This window comes from Parasteatoda tepidariorum, chromosome 9 (assembly GCF_982258835.1).
Source record: "Parasteatoda tepidariorum strain Cologne lab strain chromosome 9, Ptep-v5.0, whole genome shotgun sequence".
In the NCBI taxonomy this organism is placed as follows: domain Eukaryota; kingdom Metazoa; phylum Arthropoda; class Arachnida; order Araneae; family Theridiidae; genus Parasteatoda; species Parasteatoda tepidariorum.
The window spans coordinates 39,298,352-39,321,408 of NC_141763.1; the positions used below are offsets into that span (position 1 = coordinate 39,298,352).

At 26.4% G+C, this 23,057-nt stretch overlaps 2 long non-coding RNA genes across 2 annotated transcripts in view; one reads left to right on the forward strand and one right to left on the reverse strand.

The window, feature by feature from the left end:
* LOC147803975 (uncharacterized) overlaps nucleotides 1-3,952 on the forward strand; it is a 31,024-nt gene extending 27,072 nt beyond the window's left edge. The window contains exon 3 of the long non-coding RNA XR_015429165.1: nucleotides 3,819-3,952. This is a non-coding gene — a long non-coding RNA (uncharacterized LOC147803975). The remainder of the gene's footprint in view (nucleotides 1-3,818) is intronic.
* On the reverse strand, nucleotides 3,570-11,205 carry LOC107443090 (uncharacterized). Its single transcript, XR_011638074.2, has 2 exons — nucleotides 5,984-11,205; nucleotides 3,570-5,933 (listed from the first exon to the last, which is right to left on the reverse strand). It is a non-coding gene; the product is annotated as an uncharacterized LOC107443090 (long non-coding RNA).
* Nucleotides 11,206-23,057: the final 11,852 nt, after the last annotated feature.

Below are 23,057 nucleotides of genomic sequence, written 5' to 3' on the forward strand. Positions count from 1 at the left end.
GTCATTTTTACGCGTCTTAAAGCAAAGTGTTCCTTCAATTCGTATAACAGACATAGAATCATTACTTTCTAAGCTTTTTATTCGAAAAACTACATTATCAGAATCTTGAAAGTCAGCCCACAGAGACCATTTAATTCCCAATAAAGGTTCAAAAGGAGGGAATTTAAATTTCCGTGGCAAATTTTTATAATTATGAATAGTCCATCCAAATTTTTTTAAGTGCTTTTCCGGTTCTATCATCACTTTGTAGTCAAACTCAGACGCCATCTGACAGGTTTAATATTTTTAAGTTGAATGAAAAAGGAAAAAGGTAAGTAAAGAGCAATTCATATCTTATCGGTAGAGGCGGAAAACGCATACATTTTGGATGATAAACGCAAAACAATCATTTTTTCTGAAAGTTTTGTTTCATTTTATAAAAAGGATATGTATTGCTTATCAAGCGCTATTTTATCTTTAATTTCTCATTAAATAAAAAAATAATAATTCATTATAATTAATTATTAGTAATTATTAATTATAAATAATTATTTTATTAATTATTATTTTTAATTAGTTTATTATTTAATTAATTATAAATAATTCTTTTATTAATTATTATAATTATTTTTAATTCTTTTATTATTTAATTAATTATAATTAATTCTTTTATTAATTATTATTATTATTTCTAATTCTTTTATTATTTAATTAATTATAAATAATTCTTTTATTAATTATCATTATTATTTTTAATTCTTTTATTATTTAATTAATTATAATTAATTCTTTTATTAATTATTATTATTATTTCTAATTCTTTTATTATTTAATTAATTATAAATAATTCTTTGGATAAATTAAGTGAAAAACATGATTTCTAATGAAGTTATTGATAACTATTGCTTGAAAAATATGGACACATACTTTAAGAATCAAAAAATCATATTCATCAGCAAAAATATACGCTTATTTGAAAAGGAAACGTTTTTGAGCCTGATTTCTTTACTTAAATTGCCCTTTTTACAACTAAATTTGCATTTTTAAGATCTTCTACAAGATCCATTATGATTGCATTATAAAATTATGTTGAGTGAGCAAAATCCAAAACAGACCATCTTGAATATTTGATCGGGATTCAATATTAATGATTTGAAGGATGACTTATTTATGTTAAATAATTAGAGCTGACGATATTATAAGTAACGAGGTCACACATATAAATATACTTTCTCTGAATAAATGTACATTTTCTCGAGGAATTCGGATTTCTGACCCTTTTAAATATAGGGGATAGCCGCAATTTGGGAAATATAATCCCACAATAGTTTTGTCAGGAAGAGACACAAACTTTTGACTACTTGATATTAATATTGCTTTTTGCGTATTTCACCACATCTTGAGAACTTTTTAAACGAATTGAAAAACTTTTACACACATTTATGAAATTCATTTATCCAAAGATAATTCAATGCAAAATATTTATAATTCTTTTGTGGCGCCAGGCATGGTGAGTAGTCGCCAAAGGAATCAGCTAGATGACGGACACAGGATCGGCAACCTTGTACCTTTCTTTAGTGTTTCGAAACTTCGAACATTGATTGCTCTGAGCACACTCACACTCATCTTTTACTTTTCTGTTTTTATCTTATTGTTATGTTTCAGTTGGTAATAAATGCTTGCTTGATTTTGTCATAGTTGTCCTAAGCTTAATATGAGAGGGTTCCTCCCCCTCACTTTTAAATAAAATATCCGTAAATATTTAAAATTTTCATTATTTTATTTAATAATAGTCACAAAAAAATTTAATAGTAAGGTATATAATTTTGTTTCATATCATTTTAAATAATGCAATTTTAAATGGCAAAATACAAAATTTGAACAAAGCTAGTCAAATATTTTTTTGAGAAATTGAATTCTGAAAAGCTTGTATATTTAAATAGATAAAAGTCGTCAGAAAATACCTTCTTATGTCTAGCAATTGTTTTATAACATTTTTAATAATATAATATAATAATGAAATAAATTATAAAAATAATATAAAAAATTTTCATTAAGTAAAAATTCTTATTTTGTTCGAAACAGGCAAAGTACAATAGGACATATAGCTTTAACACAAAGATAGACAATTTGTGAATTTATTAAAAATATTTGCCACACGTAATTCACTATAAGCTTATTTTATATTTTTATATGAGTTTCATTCATAATTTTCATAAATATTTTTTCATAAATACTCATACAAATCTTACTGTACCTTTCAAAAAATTCATAAAAAATAATTTTTTTCTTGTCTTGAACACGCAAGGTACAAAACGCTCAGCTTGTGCAAAAAGGATGGATAATTTGTGATTTTTTTTTTATAATTACATGAAATATAATTTATTATAATTATAATTATAATTTATATTATAATTACTTGAAACTTATTTTATATTAAAATATGGGAGTCATATTTTCTAAATTTTTCAATGTATGTATCGAAACACTTATAAAGAAGTTTTAAAAATTTCTTATTTATCCCAAACATACAAAGAACAGAACAGATAGTTTAAACCAAAACATGCAAAATTTATGAATTTTTAGAAATTATCTGCAACACGCTATTTGCTTTAAATTTGTTTTGCATTAAAATATAAAATTCATAATTGACGAAAATGCTCGTGTAGGTCCGGAAGTACTCAGGAGTTTTAAATTTTTTTCATGTGTGCATAAGTAAAGTACAGGACATATAACATTAACTTAAAGATGGATTTGTGAATTTTTTACAATTTTTTTTTCAATCCGGAACTCATTTCAAACTTGTTTCATATTGAAATAATATGAGGGCTATTTTTACAAACATTTTTGTATATGTATAGAAATAATTAATAAATAGATTTTAAAAAATTCGTATTTTTTCCAAAACACTCAAAGCAAATAGCTGTGAGATGTGAATTGACAATTCGTTAAATTTTTAGAATAATTTGAAACTGGTTTTACGTTAAAATATAAAAGTCATAACTTACGAAAATACCCTTGTATGACTAAAAGTACCAGAAATGTTTGTTAAAAGTTCATCTTTTTTTTCTGAATATGCAAGGCACAGGACCTACATCTTATGTAGGACAGGCGATACGTGAATTGTTTATAATTATTTAAAAAATGGGATTCATTTGAAATTTGTTTCATATTAAAATATGGACGTTATATTTTCCAAAAATGACCATATATGTCTGGAAGTAATTATCGTACTTTTTTTCAGAAAAAAACTCTTATTTTGTTCAAAACACGCAAATTACTATATAAAGCTTCGCGGACAGTTTTTAAACTTTTTGTAATTATTTGTAACACGGGATTCATTTGAAAATAGTTTAATATTAAAATATAAGCATCACATTTTGCAAAAATACTTTTATATGCTGAGAAGTAATTTTAGAAAATATTTAAAAAGTTCTTATTTGCCTGCTAAGTACCTGATATATAGATTTAGCGAAAGGACTAATTTGTGAATTTTTTATGATTATTTGTATTATTCGAGTAAAATAATTGAAGAGTGGAATAGATGAGTAGAATAACTGAACTAATATTTTAAAAAAATTATCTCTAGATTTGCACAGTAAAGTTTTATTTTTTCCTCATCCATAAGATCACAAAAAGTACACAATCAATTATTTGAAGTTCAGTCACACAAAAGTTGTTTAACTGAACTAAAAAAACTTAAACTTACAGATTCTGCAATTCTGATTAATGTGCAATAATGTTTAGAAACATGATTTTCTAGTCAAGTCTTCATTATGTAATGTATAGCAAACATTCATATGCATTTAATTTGGGCGTTTTGCTTTTCTCATTTACAGTTCAAGACTTTTCAACACAGAACTTCCAACAATAACAATAATTCATGATTTTTCAACAAAGCAGACCTTTCAACAATAACAATAATTCAGGATTTTTCTACATAGACCTTCACACAGTAATAATATTTTCTGATTTTTCAACACAGACTTTCCAACAATAAGAATAATTAAAGATATTTCTTTACAAACCTTCCAACAATAACGATGATTCATAATTTTTCAACATAGGCCTGCTACAAGTAGCTATTTTAACAATGACCAACAAACAGCAACAAATAATCCACGCTTCTTCAACATGTACCTACCAGACCAACAATGACGTGGAACTAATTCTTTTTCAACATAGACCTGCCAACAATAGGAGACAACTCTTAGTAGTTCAAGACAGATCTGACTGGTACAAAGATAGACATATCACATTCTATGATTATAGTGCCATCAATAAAATACTTGTCCAGAGAATTTTTGGGAATACTTGAGAATTCAGTTAGAACATTTCGATATACTTCGCTGCTAAATTTTTCCTCCCTATGGTAATCACCGTTAGAGTTCTTAAAACAACGCGTTCCTTCAATTTTAACATCATGAAAAGATTCGTTAGCTTTTATATGAAAAATTAAACCGTAGCCATCAAATTCAGCCCGCAACAACCATTTCAGTCCAACTAAAGGTTCAAAATTAGCGATTTCAAAACGGTGAGTTAACTTTTTGTAGTTTTTTATAGTCCATTTGAATGATTTTGTGTGTAACACTGGCTTTAGCTCCATTTCGTAATCGAAATTCATTTTGAACGGTATAATACTTTCCACGTTTTTAAAGATGTGGATTCTTAAAGAATATATTTTTAGTAATAATCTAGGAAGATAAGATAGGATGTGTACTTTGAAATAAAAAAAGATAATGGACTTATCAAACTGTGAACTTCTTTTCTCATGATTAAGTTTGTTCGAGTATGTTTAAACTTGATATTGATTATAATTTTATTCATTGCTTTTTTCTGCTTAAACATTTTAATTTTTCAGTCAAAAAATTTAATAGTTTTAATGAAAGCTTTTCTTCTAAATTTATACAAAAAATACCCTGTTTTCAGATTAAAATATTTTTAATTACCAGTTCTTCTTTAACTATAGTTATTTTATGTAATTCCAACAAAATATTAATGAAAAAATGTATTGATGTGTCATTTTTGTTTCATTATTTTAAATAGTATTTAAATACGTAATTTTTTAATCGACTTAATGTATATTAAATTCATATAACAAGAGTTAAAAATAATAAGAGTTTTATGTAATAAGAGTTTTATATAAGAAGAGTTATGAATTCGGCTTAAAAATTTTTTATTAAATTTATATAATGCAATTTATATAATTTAATTGATATAATTTTATTTATATAATGTTGTATATAATAATTTGTATGATAATTTATAAAATAGTAGATAATTATTAATATATTTGGAATAATATAATGATAAATCACATTTTCAAACTGTTGAGAAAAGCTTCTTATCAAAGTGTATTTGGTATAAACTTCAGCAATTACTGATTTCTGTGTATTGTACTACCAAATATCGTAATTCTTGAAAAAGGTATTGAACTGGAAACAGTACTAAAGAACAGTTTATAAAAACGTCATTTTTGGAAAAAATGTGACCTTACATTTCCTTAGAATAGTGTACTTTGGGTACAGAAGGATAAATAAATACTTCCCTAAAAAATAACATTCTCTCTTAAAACAAGCAAGTTAAAGTTTTCTTAAAGATTTTCAGATATGAAGTATAATTTAAAAATTATAAATTTTCGACACTAACTGATTTTAATATACTTCTTAAAATAAGTTTAAGAAAAGAAACAAAAATAACATTATCAATTATTTGATTATTATATTTATCTATATTAATACAACGAACGTTGCCATTGTAATTAATGCTAAAACATCTTAGTTCTTTTCTTACCTGTAGTTTTATTGTTATTCTTTCTGTTTATTTGCAGTTACGTATCAAAATATTTTTATGCTCATTCATGTTCATTTTAATTTCTGCCAATTTATTGTATTTTATGCAGATTATCTCAATTGCAGACGTTATATGACCTACTTACAATCTGTTTCTATGACCTGCTTATCATTGTGAAACTTCATAAAATTTTACAATATTTTTCTATGACCTGCTTATCATTGTGAAACTTCATAAAAAAATTTGTCATGAAATTGTTTCCTCTGACATACAAGACGAATACAAACTTTTTATGACTTATACACAATTGATATTCGGATGGAAATGAATGCGATACAACTATATGTTTGCCATAAGTAAAACATTTAAATGTATCAATAAATATGAATCGAAAATATGACATTTAAAGGAATCATTAAATATGAATCGAAGATATAATATTTAAATAAATCATCAATGAATTAAAAATTCCAGTGCTGTTTTATTCTATGGAAAATTTATGTTTTTACAAAAGAGTATTAAAATGATACAAAAATAAATAGATACCAAAAAATTAATTAACAGTACAATAAAATAAAATTCAGTATGTTAAATAAAGTGCAACATGAATTTTTTGTTTAAAATTGAATATAATCGTAGAAGAAATATTTTCAAACTTTCTTTTATGTTATTAAAAAAAATATTATAGTTTTCCCCCATTTCTTTTTATGGAAGATAACAATAATTATTACATTTTAAATTAATTTCAATTTAGCGAACTGGTATAAATAAAAATTTTATCCCAGTCAATATTGATCAGGAATAAAATCTCAAATTTCAAATTAATAGCAATAATCATCATTTTTATGAACTGTAACTGAAACAATTGAGATATTTTCATTAAATTATCATACAACAAAGCATATCAAGGGAATAATTCCTTTTTTTGCAACAACATGCGAAACAATGAACAACTTAATAAAAAAATAAGAATTCAGGAGAACGATATATCGTTCTCCTAAATTTATTGATCCAAGTTTATGAACCAGAAATGATCTAAGTTTACAAACTTGGATCAATAATATAAATTATTAAAAAATATGCAGTTGACGTGAGCTTTCAATGTCAAAAGAGTGTAGAAAACGTTTAATCTTGCTAAATAACAGAAATTGGTAATTACATAGATCATATAAGTTCTTTAGGAAGTATAAATTAAAAGTAAAAAGAATGTATTCTTCAGCACAACTGTTAAGTTTTTGTTAGTTACATAAATCACATATATAGTGACCAGTAATGTAAAATTACTTTGTAAGTAATTCCAACATAAATTTAATAATGAGAACCGCATTTTTGTGGTGTTCGCAGTAAATTTTACCATATTCTGCAGTTTGGACGATACTTTCTCTGTGAGAAATACAAAGATATTTTGTAAGTCGAAAAAAAAAGAGGAAAAAAAAACGATTGACTTACAGCAAATGCCAGACAAACTGCAAAAGCACTCAGTTTTGCATTGGGAGACGAAAACCTTTCATTTGTAATTCTATAACGAATATGAGGAATTAAGTGCTATATACAAAATAATTAAATAACACAGTTCCAAAATTGCTTAAGACAGCAATTTTCATAAGCTTTTTGGTTGGAAACACCTTTTTTATATTGGCAATAGGATATAAGTTTTGGAATTTTTTCAGAAACTTCAAAAGTACCTATCTGAAAACATTGCTAAGGAACAGTATTATTCAAAAATACTAAAAATAAAAATACTTTAGCATGCCAACCATGCTATTATTGAAAGTTAATGTTATTGAAATATCAAAATATTAATATATCAGAAAAATAAAAATACAATAATAACAATATTTATAAACAATATATACAAAATAAAAAATAGTATTATTAAACTAGGAAAAAAATTGTGTCTGTAAATTTCATAGTAAAAATAAGCAGCGCTTTTTTATTTCAAACTATATCATGAAAGTTTCAACATTTATTGATAACATTGAAGATGATATTAAACTGTTTTTAATTTCAATGTGAATGAATCTCACAATGTTCTATTTTATTTGAAACAGCAATAATTATAATTTCATCAGAAAGAAATTTTTTGACGAGTCATTACTTAGTAATCGCATCTAAACTTAAACATCCATCACATATCAGTCTCTTTACTAAGTTATCACATTTAAACCAGATGAATTTAAAACTTTCACTTTTTAATCAAGCCCGCACAAAATAAACATAGTACAAGATACCCAATACAATAAAAACTGTCAAAATTATGTCCACACCAGAAACCCTTATGTTTACACTGTTTGACTCTGTAGTAGAAACAGGTACATATATTTCCATGTCACATTCGATAATTATTGTATCAAGCATATAGTGATTAATCAGGTTTTTGGATAAAGAAAAAAATTCACTAATAGCATCTTGGTGCACAACCCTATTAAATTCTTTTCTCATGATGGTATCTTCATTATGGGTTTTTACAAAAACAGCTCCTTTAATTCTTGCATTAGGCATATAGACATTGGTTAAATAGCTTTTAATACTAAAAAATGCCTCATCACAATTTGTGAAATCAGCATCTAATGACCATCTATATCCGGACAATGGTTCAAAAGACGGGAGTTCAAATTCATTTGGCAAATCTTTATAACTTTTTATAGTCCATTTGAACTTTTTTGAATACTTTACCGTGGTGATTCCCACTTTGCAATCATAAACAGGCAATCCCATTGTACACCTGCAATCTTTCGTTCCACGGAACGTGATTAAAATTGTAAGGAACAATTGAAATGACAGTTTAGTTCTTATCGGTAAAGAGTTTTAGATGATAAAATGTAAAAGAATGATTTTCAGAGAATTATTATCTTCACGGGGAAGTAATCTCATGTTTAAAACTTTCATTTTTAGAGTTAAAACGATAATCTATACTGTAAAGAATAGCTGTAAATTCTACAGAAAGCAAAAATTGTTTTTTCTCAGAAAAAAACTGTTGAAAGATAAATACCAATTTTTTTTTTTTCAGTTTTTAATCGTCATACACCCTTAGCAAGAAATTCCCTCACTGCAAAAAAATGAAAATAATAATAATAATAATTATGATAAATAAATAAAAAAACTCGGAAGCTGTTTCTTACAAAACATTTTTTCTCAGTTTTTCACCCTATTCATAAGCGGATTTAAACTGTCAGTTCAAATTTTAGTTTTTGCCATGTTGTTTTGCATACCGTAAGTTAACTTTACCTTTTTTCAAATCATCTTAAGATTATTTTTTGTACTTGTTTTTACTTTTTAACAATTATTTTATAGTTTTGAACATTGTATAAATAATATTTATAGTATGAATAAATTATAATATTAATAAAATTTAACAATAAATTCGAATTTATCGTTAAATTAATACTTTACTTTATTACTTGTTTTTAGATATAATTTTTATGTAAATCAAATTTTCAGATATTTTCATAAGGGTGGGCCATCATAGTTATAAACTTTTTTATTTCTAAATATGATTTCAATGAGTCTTTTAAGATAAAAACAGTTTAAGATTTTTCTTCATGGCCAATCATTAGAGCTGTTGTAGCTCAGGGGACAGCGAGCTTGCCCTCCAAGGAGATGACAAACGTTTCGAATCCCGGCCTAGACAGGTTATACAAAAATTCTGCTCTCGGCTCAGTTGAACCACAATCATAGCTATTGCATCAAATCTTTGTGTAAAGTAACAGATTTTATTGAAGCAACAAAATTTTTCAGTTAAAATAACAGAGCTTATTTGTAAAAATAACATTACTTATCAACTTAAAAGACGGGCGCCCATTTTTTTAATAACACTATTTTTCTGAAAAATCAGCGGTTCTTTACTTAGAACACCAGCAGACAGCTTTTTCTGTAAATTTAACAACTTTTTTACAGTGCAGATGAAATATTAATTTTTACTTTTTAATCAAAACTAATAAACATAGCGCAAAAAACACAATCAAAGTAACATTAAGAATGTCAGAGTACGTTACACTTGATTCAATGGTAGAAATCGGTAAAAATACAACCATATTACATCCTGTAGTTATCGTATCAATCGAGTGGTTATAATTAAAAAAAATTGTATAAGGAAACAAATTCAGCAGCAGATTTGCCGATGAACAGATTTTACACCAACAAATATTATTCCTTTTATTCTTGCATCGGATACAGAGTCACCAGTGGGAAAGCTTTTAATATGAAACGCTACATTATCGCATTTTTGAAAATCAACACATAATGTCCATATATATCCATTCAAAGGTTCAAAAAGTGGGAATTCAAATTTATCTGGCAAATCTTTATAGTTATTAATGGTTCATATAAACCTTTTTGAGTACTTTGTAGATGCTGTTTCTATTTTGTAATCAAACACAAATAGTCACAATGTACAAGTATCATCCTCTTGTCCTCGAAACGTGATTGAGACTGTAAAGAGCTTAAGAATCGGCAGTTCATCTCTTATCGGTAATACGTTTTACATGATAGAATGTTAAAGAATAGTTCTATGAAAATCATCATTTTGATAGGAAAATAATCATTCGTCAAAAGGGGCGTTTTTGATTCCTTGGAATGAATTATAAAACTATAACTGTTTAAGCAATTCTTTTAAATAAGTGAAAGGGTTAAAATTCACATTATAAAGGTAAATACCGGCTATAACAATGTAATGTTCGATTTAATTTCAATTTTTTTTTATTTTGCCAATATTTTTTCAAATTTTGGGACTGACTGATTAAGTCTTACGAACATTAGAAAAGAGATAAAATCTAGTCCCGCAAATGTTCGAAATTTAACTGAGCTCTCAGTTTCTAAGGCGTTTAAAGCATTGAAATTAAGTATGTGATTTTATTCTTAACAAATGATGGTATATGATAATTATTATTTTTATATTATTATTAATAATAATGGCGTAATTATAACTAATTATTATTTTTTTTACACTATTTCAACTTGCATTTTATAATTAAAGAGTGCTTCATTTTTGAAGTGCAATAAAAATAAGGCTCTTCTTCCTTGAAAAGCTTCTATTTTAGAACTCTACATATAAATTACTTTTCCTATTGAATCTGTCAGAAGACAACAGTACAAAGAATCGTTTTCATTTAGAAATTTATAGAATTTTTGAAGTGTCCTATACCGTTAAAGGTATTAACAAGGATTATTTTGATAGAATAGGGGAAAATATCCAGTCAAAGTCTTTGATACGAAACCTTTTACAAGCAGGAGAAAAGGAAGGCCGAAATTACGATGGCTTTGATTCTGTTGAATCAGATTTTAAATTGATCGGAGGGGGGAATTGGCTGAATAGATCTGGAAACAGGCTTCCAATAGTAATCTTTAACTGAAAACTTTGGCATTAATTCTACTTTGGATTACATCCGGCACATTCTTCAGGAATTTCATCCGGCAACTTCTTCTTTCCTTCATCCTTAAGAGGACTCAATACCTACCCTCTCAATGCCAGCTGCTAATGCTTTTTCTATGGGAGCTTCATTTGCTAATAACTTTTTTGCATTTTGATATTTTGGAAAAATTCTTTCAGCATTTGAAAGTTCATAGTTTACTCTAAGGTCTTATGAAATCACTTTTTGTTTTACCATAAATTTTAAATTATTAATGGAGTTTAAATATCGGTAATAGAGACATCTTCTTGAAATCCGTTTTTTATCAAAATTCATTTAGTAAATCCTTATTTTTGAGTTCACTTACTCGAACTATACATTTCAAGCTACCAGAAGAAATAACTAGTAATTATTTTCTTCAATTATGAAATGTGTTATTAGGAAAGAAAGATGAAAAAATTCTTAAAAAAATTGGGAAAAGAGCCTAAACCACGCCTCCCATCAGTCCTCCCTTCATTTACCAATACGAGTAAAAGTTCTAGTGGGGAGATCTTTTGGGGGGTTAGGAGAAAAGCCTCTTTACTTTCTTTGAATAGTTGAGGGGTTAAATAGCCTTGGGGTCTTCTGTTGTGGTTGAAAACAGTTTTTATTTCATTCTCTTTCTTTAAAATGAGTTAGGATGGAAGACTTTCTTTCGAATTTTCTTATGTTATTTATTATTATTTTTTCTTCTTAATTTTGGCAATAACAACTTATCAAAACATTGTAGGATAAATATATTTAATTAGTTAATTATATATATCAATTAAGCTAACAATAATTATGCAATCTTCTGTAAAAAATTTTATGTAGCACTTTTAAATACGGAGTTAAAAAATAGTAAAAATTTTAAACTTCGTAATTTAAATTATAATATTGTCATAAAATTTTTTTTAGCTTTATATAAGAGGTTAAAAATTGAAACTAGCAATATGAAATTTCTTTACTTAAATATCAGTCCTAAATTTCATAAAATTACAATAAATTTCAGAACAGTCACATGTGGGTCTAATACTTTCCTAATTAAACTTGGCACCTTTTTCTTTAACTACTTAAATAAAATTATCAACAATATTATTAAAGAGGATTTTTCTTGGATTATCACTAATCCACCGATTTTAGAATTTATTAAACATAATAAAATTAATTCTATTGCCACTTATGATGTCCAAGATCTTTTCAATAGCATTCCCCTTTCTAAACTAAAAGATGTTCTTTTGAATTATTACTATGTTTTGAAAAAATCTTTAATTGCGATTTTGATTATTGGGAAATTCCAATTAATTTTTGTCTTTTCAATAATTATCTTTAAAATGGAAAAGATATTTTTTTTTTCCTAGTTGATGGAATACCGGAAGGACCTAACGTTTCATCTCTCTTAGCTAATTTTTTGTTTGCACTAAAAAAAAGAAATTGTACTCTTAATATTAAATTTGTTTTTAGATTTATTGATGATTTAATTATCTTCAATTTTCATGAATATACTCTTTTATTTAATAATATTTACCCCTAGGAATTAATCTCGCTTCGTAATCATAATGATAGCTTTAATTTTTTGGATTTGGGTATTATAAAAGGAGAAAATATCTGCTTTGTTGGTCTATTTTATAAAAGAAATTATTTTTATTTTAAGGCAAATAAATTATTTGGAATTCTAATGTTCTTAAAAATATCTATTTTAATACCATTTTTAATCAAATGTGTAGAATTAAAAGATTATGTTGTAATGTTTAGTTATCCAAAAAACAAATAGACAAAATTTGATACAAAAAAAAACAATGGTTACCCAAATAAAGTAATTAAATTCTATATAAAAACATTAAGTTAATTGTATGTTATTGTGAATAAATTTACTAAAAAACTTCTTCGTTAATTTATACAATTTTTACCGTGTGCAAATCCATTTCGGGCAAATCCTTGGCTGAAATTATGTGCATAACAGGCAATTCATATTTCCTTCTCTCTCTCTCTTCTGTTTTATTTATTTTTTTCTTAAATAAAAGTTAATTTTCTAAAATTATTAATTGGCAATTTCTTTAAATTATCCGATATAATAACCGATATGCGATTTATATTTTAATTTCTTCACTAGCAAATGCTAACTATTTCTGAGCATCATATAATGTTACTCAGGTTTTTATGGTCGTAAATATAGATTGCTAGTTTTAAATATGAATATTATATTTTCCCATTTCGTAAATTTTCCTAACTGTTCAATAATAATGAGTTTTTCTGAAAATACGTTTCATTTTCTTTACAGTGCTAACAGAGTTAAATGAACATATTTCATTTTAGTATCATATGCATATATATATATGCATATACATGCATATACATACATACATATACATGCATATACATACATTTTAATTTTCCCTTCCCTTTAGCAAGTGCTTCTTATGTCTCAGCATCCAGATTTTTATTTTGTATAGTATTTCCAGATTTTATTAATAATGTTATATTTTCTTCACATTGCTGACAGTGCTAAATGTACATATATATATTATTATTATTATTATTTTCAAATTTAATGTTTGCAACTGTACATCATAGTGTATATTCTTGAAAAGAATTTTTTTTTTCACTATTATTTGTTTTAGTTACTCATATTTTATCTTCAAAATTTCCACATTTATTTAGCACCATGAGTTTGCCCGAAAAAATACTTGTGCTAGTTTACAGAATTGCCTAGTATGATGAGTTTTCTCAGTAAAATTTTGCTTTCACAGTGTCAACGATTGTATATTATAATTTTCCTTCTCGCAAATGCTCTATATTTCTCAGCAACACATGTTGTTGCTCAGATTTTTATTTATTTTGTTTTATATACTAATGCTAGATTTAAACATGAATATTATATTTTAACATTTCTTAAAATTTTTATTGCCTGCTCATCATAATGCCTATTTGCTTTATTTATTCTTGCCTGACTTTATATTTTAATTCTATATTTTAGTATTCTTTTCTTTTCTTTTGTTTTTTTGTCAGCATTATTTGCAATTATTGAATCAGTATTATTATTCTCTAAAATAAGTAGTTATAGCAATTTGACAGACTTGCTATTAAAAGTCGTTACTTTATATGTATTCAAATAATCATCGCTAAAACTACATTTTGGATAAATCAATTTTTAATTTATGTCACAATTAATTTATTTTAATCCATTAAGACATACCATAAATTTAATAACATACAATGTATTCAGATTAATTTAATCATGAGACAATGGGGATAGGGGAGTATGTAGGTGATATTAGCGAGTTGCATTAAAATTTTTAGAAAAAAAAATATAACACCAATTTTTAGTATTTTATTGCAAAATAGCTTTTATCTTTAAAAACTTTTTTAAAGAAAATTATATTAAAAATCTTTTGTTGAGAAACACGTTTTTATATCTTGCAGGATATTTCGATGGCTATTTAAAATTGACAGAAAAATGTTCACTTTAAGAAAATAAATGTTTACTTCGACTTTTAACTACTACAAAATGCCCATAATTAGCATTGTATTATTTACTTTGCCAATTTTACCTTTAATTAACTTTTTGATATTACATTCCTTTTTTCCATCTGTGATAAAGTAAGAGTTGTGTTCTTGCTTTTAGCCCTCATTTTGTCACCATATGTAAACATAATAAATCTATTGCAATTATACATTTCTTGTGACTCAAGTTATACTGTTTGTAATGCACACATGTAAACTATTTATATTTGCTCTATTTTGTAATTTAAATTTTTTATTTTTTCCTTTTTATGTTTTTATCTTGATTATACGGAAGTAAAAGATCAGGATGGTTATAAATAAAGATTTTTTATGCTTTTAATTAGAGAGTTTTTTTAATTGCATGCTTCGCCCACAAAATTAGAGTTTTTTGTAATATTACAGTCATTTTCTCTATTTTTGATTTATTATTTATTTTTGTGTTTGCGAAGTTCTGACATATGTCTGCAAACTTATCTGCGTTATAAATAAGTTTATATTTCATTACGTAAATAACAACAAAAAAGTAACATATGTTTCAAACATATGTTACAAAACATATGTTTCATACATCAAAAAAGTAGTTCGAGAAAATTTTCTTCACTGAATTTAAACACCCAAAATAACAAAATGACCATTTTTTTTTTTTAAATATAGTGCCTCTTAGCTTTTATATGTATCTGTATGAACAGGTGTGTGCTCATAGATACACAATTAAAATGAAAGTAAAGAATTCAAGATGTGATCAAAACAAAATTTTAAAACTTTAGAGAACAAAGTAGAATAACAGAAAAATAAAAATCGAGGGGAAATTTTTTTTAATTCGTTGATTATCAAACTATACGCTAACAGATGTTTCATCTGAATTCCATCTTTCTGAGGCTGAAGTAATATGGAACATGTGGTGAGAATTCGCTTTAAAAAAGAAGAGTAAATAAATAATACTAAAATACAAAAATAAATAATACTCAAACAGAAATTTTAATAATTCAAATGGAGATTGAAATGTATGAAACAGAAAAGAATATAAAATTATTGAAACGGAAAAAAATAAAAAATTATTTTTGTGTAGAAATATTTATTTTTAAATTTTCTTTTTCCTTTGCACAAACACACACCCATATTCTAATATACGTATGTGTCTTAAACTATTGAAAATGAAAGGAGAAAAATTCTCAGACAAATACAAAACAATGTAATTTGTAATTCAGCAAAATTACAAAGCAATATAAATAAATTAAAAAATTTATTGAGAAATTATTATACTTATTTACAGAAAATAAAATTTTCCCGGATGGTGAATGTAAGTTTGAAAAAGATACATCAAAACAAAAATTTTCTTTGATGCAATTTAAAAAGCGTTTGATTTTTCTTTTATCATATTTTATAATTAATTCTTATTTTTTTATTTTTATAACTTTTTATTATATTAGTATAAGTTTTAATAATTTTTTCAATTTTGTATTATGACTTAATAAATTGCCTACGTTTTAATAAATTATGTATTTTTCAGAATTTTTATAATTATATTTCTTCATATATTTACAGCTCAATATAATTAGCAGTTCTAGCTCCGATTATTAAAACTAAGTTACTTTAATTAATTCCATTAATTCCACACACATTAATAAAAATTTATATTCTTCTTGGTGTTTTAATTTGAAACGAATTAATTGTAAGATATAAGTAATCCCCATTATCTTGTAAACACCTATTTACATACAAATAAATAGTTAGAATTTCTATTCTGAATATTTCACAACGAAACTAAGAATGGGTTTAAAAATAAAAGACCGCGTACCCAGAATCACTTTTCGAAACTAATGCTTATATTGTTCAGTTTTGCTAAGGGAAGGATGGGATAGTTTAACTGACCCTCTATCATATATCACTGTCACTGTACCAATTCACTCCTCCCTCAAAGCGACGCCCCCAAAGGGTGACTATTACAACTCTGATTTTGCCAATTCCGGTTTTTTATCTGGGTATCGCGTCCTCTTAACTGGTGTGAGCATTCTTGTTACATATCGAGAAAAACTCATTTTGCCCTCTATAATTAACACGCCACCTGGTGGATAGAAAACTTCATTTCGTTCTTCACAGTCTTTAGGAAATAGATATGGTTTGTAGATGCACATTTTGGGATCTGTGTCTATTTTTAAGTCGAAATCCTCTTCATATAAAAGTTCATTCCTGTAATTCTTGAAATACATTGTTCCGTTTACGAAAAAACCTCTAACGGAGGTAAATCTTTTGATTCGAACTTTTTTATATACAACACTATTTCTTCTTCTTCTTTAATTTTCAAATGCAAAGCCCATTTAAAAGGGCAGTTATCAAACACTGAAAAAGGTGAGCTTTCAAGTTCACTTACTTTTGATACGTTCTGTATTGTCCAAGAAATATTCTTGGTAACAGTCGCCAGACTTGTTTCCATTTTGATGTCAAAAGAATCCATGGTTAAATTTTTCCCATTTAAATATTTATTGGAAGCGCTCGATGAATATCACTTTCAAATAATGTTGGAGTTTATCAAAGCAGAATAACTTTCTAATTTTTAGGCAAAATAATATCTATCTTATCTATTCCGAGAGATGATATAATAAAGGTTTGAACTTTAATTTATCTTCTGGTACTGATGACTTATCTATTCGATATCCAATGAATGACAGCTCTCTTAAAGTTAACTTCCTTTAATGTGTTGACTTTATTAAAAATAACAATGGGATTCCTATTCTTCCAGCATCCGAAAATTTTTCATTTAGTTCGTTATACAGTCTTTTCTAAATTTAAAGAATGTTAAATTGACTTATTAATCAAATAGAATTAAAAACAATGCTTCCATTTTAATCTATCCACCAAGTGGTGCGAAGAAACATTCTTTTAATTCCAATTTCATTTTTTAAAATTATTTCTCCACAATTAATGTTTCGAATTATTGTACCATGAGTGTTAAATTAATCAAGTGATATCACTTTCCACCAGCTTATCCAAGGACCAAAAATATACACATGGAGTACCTGTTTCAATTATGATGTGTCTTTTGGTACCTTTATATAAAATAACAAATTGTACATATTACAAATTAGTATTTAAGTTAGGAAAAAGCAAAAACGCTATCTACTACAAAGGGGAGCAAATAGAACTTAAAAAGAGATTTTTAGAAATATTTCCAAGTTTAATACAATCAAACTGGTTTTGTTGTGTTTTATTCAGTTTTCCTCATTAGTCATTAGACAGATTTTGATTGCGCTTTTGTTTTAGATTTCTTTGCTGAAATATTACATTGCATTCTTAATGTGTGAAATTTAATCTTCGATACGTAGTTAACATCTATACACTAATCTTTAACATGTAAACATTTTTGACAAGGATATTAAATATAGGTTGTAAGGGTAGTCATTGCGAAACACACTGTAGAATTCCATTGCACAGATCAAAACAATCCCATCCTTCTCATAATAAGCGTGCTTCAAGAAACCAAGAAAATATTTTAAACAGTTGTACGATAACAATTGATGGATGGGCAGCATCCCAATTTATTTTAAATTTCTTTACAAGCGTTTTCTGTTTCAAATGAAAATATAGTGCAGAAAAAAATTTTAGAAAATTTTTTATTAAAAAAAATTTTTTTAAATTTTTTTACAAGTGTTTTCGGTTTCAAATGAGAATATAGTGCACAAAAAAATTTAAGAAAATTTTCATTAAAAAAAATTTTTTTTTAATTTTTTTACAACTGTTTTCTGTTTTAAATGAGAATATAGTGCACAAAAAATTTAATTTTTTATTTTTTTTTAGAAGTGTTTTCTGTTTCAAATGAAAATATAGTGCAGAAAAAAAATAGAAAATCTAATGTTCTGCAAGCTTAAGTGAATAACTATCTTCTATTGTATCGCTAATTTTACTTTATCGCTAAATTAACTAATGCGTTACTTTCACGTATGTAAGACCGCTATTATTTATTATTTTTAGAATTCAAATTCTTGTCAAAAGTAAAGCAAAAAAAGAAGAAAAAGATTAGGAATCTTGTATAACATTTAATCGAGGCAAAAAACAAAACGTCTTCAAAGGGAGGGGGAACTGAATATCTGAAACATGTTTAATTGCTGAAGGAAACAAAGTGACGTTAAAAAGCGATTACTACAAAAGGCCTCCAAATTTCATTTGGCAATAAGACTGGTTTTGATCCTTCTCATCTGGCTTTCCCCACTAATGATTCCATATATTTTTTTGCTTTTTTCACTTAAATATTAAATTACACCCCCGATGAGTATAAATTTTTGAAAAAGGGTGCTATATACAACTTTCAATGTGTGCTCATAACACACCATACTATGTAGCTACGAGATAAGGTTAAACGCTTTGCATTAAATTTTTATTTTTCAAGGTGCCAAGCAACTGAAAAGTTAGAAAAACTGAGCTATAGATGATAAATGATAATTATTGACTATCTACACGTTTAAAAAAAATCTGAGTTGAAAATATGCTATAAGAAATACGTAAGAGAATTTAAATTACTTCAAATGTAAAACACAATTTTTATCTTAAAATAATAGAGAAGGCCTAAAATGTACCATGTACTTTGTTTTTTGTTAAATATTTATAATTAATGTAAAATGAAACTACAAAAATTTTAATAATTTTACATCCTTCAAATAAACAAGCGTTTAACTAAATCATTGATTCGATTACTTATTTTGGGACTGAAAATGTTTTGTGTAACATGTTTAATTTTTAAAAAAAATATATGTTTTTTTTTTAAATATTTTTATTTTTTATTTTTCTTTAAGATTTTATTTAGTTTTCGTAATTTAATCTTTTATAATTATTTTCTATAAAACTAAAATGTGCTTTGATATCATTCAGGCAGTTAAAATTCGCTTAGTGTAGAAAGTTCAACTAAATTGTACATATAGATATTTACTTAACTTTTATAATTCAAATTTTCATTATTAATTATTACGAACAGAAAAAATTTCAACGTTCCCAAAAGAGCTTTTTTTTAGTTAGTATAGTTAGTTAGTACTTTTAATAGCTGTTAAATATTTTTGAAAAGGTACTCTCTTATCATACCATTAATCTATTGAAAGATCACACTAAGCAAAAAGTACATATTTGAACTTTTCTTATGAAAGTAGCCCTCATGTAAAAGGCGGTGTTTAGATGATGAAGAATCCATTGAACTATCCATTGAACTTGAATCCATTGAACTAATGTAAAGTGAATAATTAAACAAATATTATTATTTTAAAACTAGTAAAACCCGTATATCCATACACGTAAATATTTTACGAAGGTTTTTAGCACATTATTATTTGAAATTGAAGTCGATAAATAAGGAAAAAACAAATACGCACGATTTCGATTTCATTGGAATGCCTATAGCATTTTCAATTTAAAGTGTAAATTGAAAAACACTAAGAGAAATAATTTCAGAAGAAGTTTCTTTCGTTTACTATGTATTTAAAGGAAGTTTTGAACAGTTAATGCTTAAATCTAAAGACAACATCATATACTTTACAGAAATCAAAGAAAAAAAATGACATTTAAAAAATTTAATGTTGTGATATATGCATATTCGACACTGTCACTCATCACATAAGTCGATTTAGCTCTTACGACTTAGAAACATATAGTCATTGAACATTCAAGATGAGTTAGTCAATTATCACATAAGTCGATATAGTTTTGTGACTCTTTAAAATGTAGTCATTGAACATTCAAAATGAGTTAGGCAATTACCACATAAGTCGATATAGTTTTGTGTCTCTTTTAGATATAGTCATTGAACATTCAAAATGAGTTAGGCAATTACCACATAAGTCGATACAGTTTTGTGACTCCTTAAGATATAGTTTTGGTACTCTCAAAGTTATAATCATTAAACATTCAAGATGAGTTATATTTCTAGGCAATTTCTTTAGTTAATCAGTGGAGGAAATGGATTCATACCTGCATATTCTTCACTGTCACTCATCACATAAGTCGATATAGTTTTTGTGACTGGGAAAGATATAGCCAATGAACATTCGACAACTAAGACATCATCTTGCAAGTCGAAAATGTTCAAGTTAGAAGCTTCACTATTAACAAATGGATAGCAGCAGTAATCAAAGCATTGTACTAATGACGATGGATCTACCTTCGTGTCAAAACTTTGTTCCAGATAAACTTCGTTTCTAGAGCTCTTAAGTACGATTTCGCCTTTTACTCTATACACTACAAAAGACGATATATCTATAGAGTCCAAACTTCGCAAATACATTTGAAAGAAATTGTACTTCCTGTAATGTATCCTGATTGTCCATTTCGAAGAGCCACCCACTATAGGGGAGAAGGGCATGCTTTCAAACACATATGGTAATTCCGAAAAATCTTTTATTCTCCATCTAATTCTTTTATTGACCATGGAAGTTGCTGTTACCATATCAAGATCAAAAGACATTTTCAAACTGATACTGAAACGTTTGGCTTATTCAAACTGTAGGCTTATTCAAATAGTTTGGATTTATCTGGAAACATACACTCATTTGAAAAGTATCAGTAACTGAAAACGTAATTTTAGAATACGACGGCGTGTGATAACACAGTTTTATCTTATCTTTTATAAGAATAAATATGATTTGAGCTTTATTTTATTCATTTCTTTATGCATTATCCATTGAAAATCTTTCTTTCATATCAGAACCTAAACTTTTCCGGTGATTGTGACATTTAGAAAGATACTTTCATAAATGAAACGTAACGCAGGGTTATATTTGTCAATAAATTTGATAATTTTTAAAATTATTTTTCAAGTCATTCAAAAATATTTCTTATTTTTTAGGTAACATGCCTTTTTTACAAAGGGAAAAATCATTCGTCCAATCCAAATTTACCATTACATCTTAAAAAATTCCAGATCAAATTACAGAATCATCTTTTTGAACCCTTCATCCGTAAAATCCATTTTATCGTAAAATTTACTTTCAACGTAAAATACCGTAATTTTTACAATAATATATATTTAGCTAGAGTGTTAAGGAAATTTTACTGTAAATTTTAACTTGAGAATTAGGGTATATTAGACTTTTTGTGCTTAACATATTCCTGTAAAAATGGATTTTATGGTGAAAAATAACATCACTCTGAGTATTTGTACTTCTTTCGTCGAATTGATCCGCAATTTTTTACAGTGTACAACTCTGTCTTTCGTCTAAAACAGCTTACCAAATATCAAGATTTCTAGTAAAAGGCATAAAGAACAGAATTCTGGGAAAACAGATGTTCTTTTAAAGTACGTTAAAACATTGTTTCCTTACAGCTAAAATGATTGAAAAATAACTCTTAACTTCACAATATTCTTCCACAATTAAATGTACCGCTACAGCATTAGCTTCCAAAACCACATGTATAGACTTTCAGTAAAATTCTAAAATAAAGGAATTGCTGTTTTATCCTTACGATAATTAGAAAGAGTATTCCTTCACAGCTTAATTTACCCATACAACTCTGTCTTTCTTCTGAAAAAAGACTAGCTAAGGAACGATTGAAATAAAAGTTGCAAAAATTAGGAAACCAAAAACTAGATGTTCCATGTCCTCTTTTCAATACATGCTCTTAAAGCTAAAATTCATCACCACAACTCCGTCTTTCAACTATGAAAATGCTAGCCAAATCACGAGATTTTCAGTATTAGTTACAAAAATAAACAAAAATAAAAGCAAAAAAACTAAATGTCCCATCTCCTCATTTTATCAGCTAGGAAGTCCGTTGCGCCCAGTTATGAGTCGAATTTGCCAGTATAGTTTCGTTTTTCAAAGATTTTAAAGACATTTCAAAATAAAAAAGATATTTTAAGATTAAAAAAACATAGAAACTATGGAACCGGAGTTCTTTGCAGTGTAGACATGTTTTGAGCGCTCAAAATATGTCAACTTTTATTACCATGTTCATATTTTTTAAAGCAAAAAAAGCTTTATGTTATCTAATAATTCCAAGTGTTTGAAAGTGCTCAAGGTTACAGTTGTAATTTAATGTTATATTGCTACCACAACAAATAATCTAAATCAGAAATCAAGAAAAACGGTAGCTATGTAATAACTATGAAGACAATTCCCTCTCAATTGTCAGTTAAATTTATCATTATAACTTTGTTTTTCATCAATAAAAGACCAGCCAAATCTCGAGAATTCCTCAAAAAATAAAACCACCATTTGAGTTTTGTAATTCGAGTTTGCCATTAGATAAAAAGATTAGTTTGTTCACGTGATATCCTTAAGTGTCTTAAATAGCAAAATATTTTGCGTTATAACAATTATGTTATTTTATCTTTATAGTTTTTAGTATGACACGGATAGGCAATGTGTTTTTCAGGTGCAAACGGAAATAGTATGATATAGTTACTGATAAAATTTCAATTAAACAGCGCTTGTCAAA